Here is a 6,368-nt window from a genome sequence, read left to right as displayed (position 1 = left end):
GTGCGATGTGATGTGTGAGGCTCTGGACGTAGACCACGTTAATCAAGTTATCAGTCACAAAGAGGTTGCAACAGGGACAAGGTGAGGGGGTCACTGGTGGATCAGTAACTAACCTATACTAAGCATATAGGATAAGCAGGTAGGTAACAATAACAGGTTACAAAATCAGGCTATGCATCAGAATAGGTACAAACAAACAACAGTAGCAAAATCTAATGCTAGAATGAGAGAGAAGGAATGTGGGATATAGGAATGATCAAGGGGGTTTTGCTTGCGTGGAAGCTTTGTAGAGAGACTGGGACCCTCAAAGGTGAAGTAGTCAATCACGAGATGAACATCGGTCTGGTGGTCTACCAGAGAAGGAGGGGGAAGAAACAATAAATAGCAGGCATGCAAATGCAATGGAAAGCATTACATGATAGTAGGCTAAGCTAGGGCTGACCTAATGCAATACTAGGTGTTATAGACAAAGTGGGGAAATATCCGGGAATATTTTCCCAGCTCCAGGCATTTATCGGACACACGATCCAGAGGGGAAGGTTCCATGTTTGCAGTGTTAGAGACATGTGACAGATGAACAGATAGCATATTCGGTTTTGCTATATTTTTTTGAGCAATTTTCATATATATAATATTTTCATCCGACTTATGGTTTATTTTCTATTAATTTTTAAAGTTTAAATGATTTTTTGGAATTTCTGGAATTATTTAAATTCGAATTAAAAAGTGCAATAACTTTTATACACAGCAGCAGCTAGCCACCGTGTATGACATGTGGGTCCAGTGCGGCTGAGTCAGCCCAGTCAACTGTTGACAGCTGACTGGTCAACAAAATCAAAGGGGACCGAGGGGTCCCACCTGTCACTGACTAGGATTGCCCTATCAGCAGGTTTGACTGGTCAACGGGTCCGGTGGGGCCTATGTGTCAGTGTACAAATTTAATAAAAGAGTTAAAATCACTGGGGGTCCTAGAACTTGCTCACAACGTGATGGTTTGGTCCTACAACTTGCACCCAATGTGCAATTTTGGTCCTGGACCAATCACAGAGCGACAAGTGGACTCGTCGGGCCCGAGCTGGTCAGCGCGCGCGTTTTTGCAAAGAGCCCCCTGCCTTTCATTAGAATGAACACAAGAGGCTGTCCTGCGGGAGGGGATCAAGGAGACAGTCGAAATGAGATTCCAATTTATTCATTTCCAATACCAACTCCACCAAACACTGCTGCACTGCTTTTGCTTGCATGTGCGAGGCCTTGTGAGGCTGCCGATGATCTTGCAACAAAAGGGCAAGATGTGATGCCTTTGTGATCTCTGGCAGGGAGCCCTGCTCCCATACAAGCAGAGTATACAACGTGGGTACACAGAGATTCCATTATTGTTTTTCATTTCAAAAATCAAAAACACGGCTTCACCACACAAAGAAGCGCAAATCATCCACATATTAATTAACAAGTGAAGGCGCAGTATACCTAGCCAAACGGGCCGGCCCGGCACGGCACGGCCTGGCCCATCGTAATCGTGACTGGCCCGGCACGGCCCGCCAGGGCACGATTACTATACGGGCCGTGCCGTGCCGGCCCATGTGCTGCGCCCCCAGGCCCAGGCACGGCCCAGTTAGTAAACGGGCCGGCACGTTGGCCCGTTTAGCACGGTGGGCCCCATATTTTCAGCCTGTTATTTGATGCACTGAGTGTTTTTTAGCCTATTTTTACATATTGGGCCATATATAGATGTATAAAAAATAAAAAAATGTAACCGGGCCGTGCCGTGCCGGCCCGCGTGCCCAGCCTCCAGGCCCAAGCACGGCCCAGGGCGTGCCGCATGCCGGGCCCGGCCCATTTAGCCCGTGCCGTGCCTGGCCCAAGGCGGGCCGTGCCGCGCGTGCTCACGGGCCGGCCCCAAAAAAAGGCCCATTTGGCCAGCTATAAGGCGCACCATGCAAATCCATCCATACCGGGGTTTTCCATCATAAAATCATACAGTATTAGTACTAGGGTTCGTGTGCAGACAGGATAGTGACCCAACGACAACATGAGCTAAGGCCATGGCGATTAGCAAGGTTAGAGAGGCCGGGCTAATTCACGCCAACTTAGTGAGACAAAGGCGTAGATGAACCTCGCCGGACTTCCCGTGCAGCATGTTGGGGCTGACATGGGCGTGGAGCCAGCCCTGCTCCATGTCACGGAGCAGCTCTCCAGCGTCGCTTTCAGCCTAAAGCTGCACCCGAGCGGTTGACGCGGGGGTGCCGGAAGGCCGTCCACCCAGAGCATGCCCGTGTACAGAGGCTTCGCGTCGGCGTCGGCGTTGCCCCTGACGCACACGACGCTGACGGGGGCGGCGGCCGGGCGGCTCCCTGCCGGCGCCCACGGCCAGGAGGAACACGCGGCCGTCCTCCGTGACCAGCAGGCGGCGCTGGTACTCCGACGAGGCCGGCACGACGAACGGCTGAGGCCTCGTACTTGATCTTCTCCACGGGCCACGCGTGCTCGCCGGACGGCGACGCAATGTCAGCGCCCCATCAGTAGAGGACCCAGCCCAAGACCGTGCACGGCCCAGCCGTGCACGTAAGCCCAGCAGCCGCGTCACTGGGCCGGAGTGGGTGACCACTACGAGCAGGCGTACTTAAGGCCGCCACTCAACCGGATCAACTATCCAGTGGATCAGGCGGCTACCGACGGCGGCAACCCTAGCTCTCTGTGCTTCCTTCCCTGAACACCAATTTCCCCCAATTCTGTAATCGATCTGTATAGCTACTACTTCGGAGAGTGTAATAGATCGATTCTACTGCTGTCACCACCACTACTCTTACATCTGGTATCAGAGACATCGATCCACGGTTCGTTTCCACTGGCGCAAATCATCGAAACTCGCCGGTTTCGTCAAGGCCGTCAACAGCTCGAAGCCATGGATCCTGCCATCAAGACCTACCTCGACTCCCTCAAGAACTCCCTTGACGCCAACACGGCGGCGATGCAGGCCCAATCCATGAAGATCGATGATCTGCTGGCTTGGCGTCCCGAATTGGAGCGATGCGTCGACGATCTTGCCGTTGCAGTCTTCGATCTGCAGCGGGCACGCGGCCCGGGCGCGTCATCCGACGCGGAGGCGGTGGCCAAGACTGCTCCCCCGCCCCCAACCGCGACGGGCAGCGATCTCCCAGGCGCTGACTCTGGCGCGGCGGCGCCACTCCTTGGGTCAACGGACCGCGACGACTTCAATCTCACACGGGGGCTGCCGGCGGCGTCCTTTCGGACCCCGCCGCCACTCCCGGCAAACGGTCAGCTCGACTCCTAGTTTTCCCTACCTGCTCTCTCTCCTTTCGCTCATGCGAGTCAGTTGCTCACGGGATTGGGGCAGGCACACCCTTCAATTGTGTTTCCCCAATTCACCGGCGAGAATCCACGGCTGTGGAAGACACTGTGTGAACAATATTTCCAGATGTTCGCCATACACAATTCGTTCTGGGTGCCCATGGCGTGCCTGAATTTTTCAGGCACTGCTTCGGTTTGGTTACAATCTGTTCAAAAGAAGTTAGCTCAGCTAGATTGGGAATCATTCTCTGCCTTACTGTGCACTCGGTTCGAACGTGATCGACACCAATTGTTGATTCGTCAGTTTTACACTGTTCGCCAGTCAACTACAGTAGCAGCTTATATAGAACAATTTGAGTTGATTATAAATCATTTGAGCTCCTATTCAGATTCAATTCACCCCTACTATTACCTTACTCGTTTTGTAGAAGGTTTGCGGCCGGACATCCGCGCGGTGGTCCTTGTGCAACGGCCGCCGGATTTGGATACAGCTTGTTCCCTGGCGTTACTTCAAGAGGAAGTCATCGATGGTGCCTTCGGTGCAGCTCCTCCTCCACCTCGCCACGGCCTCCCGATGCACCACCACGAGCAGGCACGCCGCTACCTCTTCCTCCACCACCACCACGGGTAGCCCCGGCATCAGTGGCCACTGATCGCCGTGGCACGCATGTGGCTCGCGGCGACGCGGCCAAAATCAAGACTCTACGTGACTACAGGCGCGCACGGGGCCTCTGCTTCAAGTGCGGCGAGCGCTGGGGCCATGACCACGTTTGTCCCACATCTGTACAACTTCACGTGGTAGAAGAGCTACTGGAGCTCTTCGGTGTCGACACCATTTACACCAACGATGATCAAAGGCCACGGGCAACAGAGGAAGAAACCGTGATGGCTATCTCTCGCTCTACGCTGTCCGGGGGAGTTTCAGCAAAGGCCTTTTAGCTACGCGCATGGATTCAAGGGCAGGAGGTTTTAATGTTGGTGGACTCTGGCAGTTCAACCTCGTTTATCAACCACTCTCTGGCTCAGCGATTGGAGGGCGTGCAACCTCTGCCACGGGTGTACAAGGTACGCGTTGCGGACGGCGGAGAGCTCTCTTGTTCTTCATCAGTGCCAGGGTGTCGGTGGCATTCACAGAACCATGAGTTCAGCACTGACATGAAGGTCCTCGCGCTGGGCACGTACGATGGCATTCTGGGAATGGACTGGCTCGAAGCTCACAGCCCCATGCAAGTCGATTGGCGTGCTAAGTGCCTGGAGTTCTCCACATCAGAGGGCATGGTGTGTTTGCATGGCCATGAGTCCAACTCGACTGATTGTTTCATGATCAACTCCATTCAGCTACAAAGTCTGTGCAAGCAACAAGCCATTACACATATTGTGCAAATTTGTGCTACTACAGAAGAAGCAACAGTCAACTCACCTGTGCCAGAGATCGTGCAGCAAGTGATAGACGCCTTTCCAGACGTCTTTGGGGAACCTACAGGGCTACCACCTCGGCGCCCTTGCGATCATCGCATCCCCTTGATTCCAGGAGCTCAACCTGTGACTGTCAGACCGTATCGCCATAAGCCTGAACATAAGGATGAAATTGAAAAGCAGGTCATGGAAATGCTGAAGGCAGGGATTATACAACGCAGCTCCAGTCCATTTTCTTCACCAGTGATCTTGGTCAAGAAAAAAGACGGCACATGGCGCCTTTGTGTTGACTATAGGCACCTCAACGCTCTCACATGTGTCGCCAAGTTCCCCATTCCCATCATTGAGGAGCTGCTGGATGAGCTTCACGGAGCCAAGTGGTTTTCAAAGCTTGATCTTCGTTCAGGATACCATCAAATCAGGCTTGCCGAAGGAGAGGAGTACAAGACGGCATTTCAAACCCATTTTGGCCATTTCGAGTTCAAAGTTCTATCATTTGGGCTTGCTGGGGGGCCTACAACTTTCAATGGAGGACTGACTACTACCTTGCACCCTTTGTTACACCACAACGTGTTAGTCTTCTTCGATGACATCCTAGTGTTCAGTGAGTCATTGGAAGAGCACGCGCAGCATGTCAAGCAGGTCCTGCAACTACTTCAGCGTGACAACTGGAAAGTTAAGAGCTCCAAATGCACTTTTGGGCAACAGCAAGTTGTGTATCTTGGTCATGTCGTCAGTGCTGCTGGAGTGGCTACAGACCCAAGCAAAATTGCAGCGGTAGCCCAATGGCAGACACCATCAGATGTCAAAGGAGTGAGACGCTTTTTAGGGCTGGCCGGGTATTACCGACGTTTTGTCAGAAATTTTGGTGTGATAGCTCGTCCCCTGTTCAATCTGCTGAAGAAAGGAGTGCCATTCCTCTGGACTTCGTCGACAGAAACAACATTCCAACTGCTTAAACAACAGTTAACTTCGGCGCCGGTGTTAGCCCTTCCGGATTTCAAGCAGCAATTCACGGTGGAAACAGATGCATGCGACACTGGAGTGGGTGCGGTATTGCAGGAGAAGGGCCACCCCATTGCTTTCATCAGCAAAGCGTTGTCTCCAAGGTATCAGGGGCTTTCTACATATGAAAAAGAGTACCTGGCAATTATAGTTGCAGTTGAGCAGTGGCGACCCTATCTACAACACGCCGAGTTCATCATTCAAACAGACCAACGCAGCCTCGTACATCTCGAGCAGCAGCGTTTATCCACTCCTTGGCAGCAGAAGGCTTTCACTAAGCTCTTAGGGTTACGTTATCAGATCAAGTATAAGAAGGGTTCAGACAATCAGGCAGCTGATGCACTATCCAGAGCTACAACTGCAGGTACCTTGACATCAATCACTTCTTGCCAACCTGCTTGGATGGACGATTTGGTCGCTAGCTACAACAGTAATCCCCAGACCATGAAGTTGCTGGAACAGCTAGCTATCCGAGACGATCCCAAGGGGCGATTCACACTCCAGCAAGGGGTTTTAAGGTTCAGGGGTCGTATTTGGCTTGGGGGCTCCACTGCAATGCAACAACAGATCATAGCAGCATTCCACGACAGCGCTTTGGGAGGGCATTCCGGGTTCCCGGCAACATATTCTCGCATCAG

This window comes from Aegilops tauschii, chromosome 4 (assembly GCF_002575655.3).
Source record: "Aegilops tauschii subsp. strangulata cultivar AL8/78 chromosome 4, Aet v6.0, whole genome shotgun sequence".
NCBI classification, from domain to species: domain Eukaryota; kingdom Viridiplantae; phylum Streptophyta; class Magnoliopsida; order Poales; family Poaceae; genus Aegilops; species Aegilops tauschii.
This window is presented reverse-complemented; position numbering follows the sequence as displayed.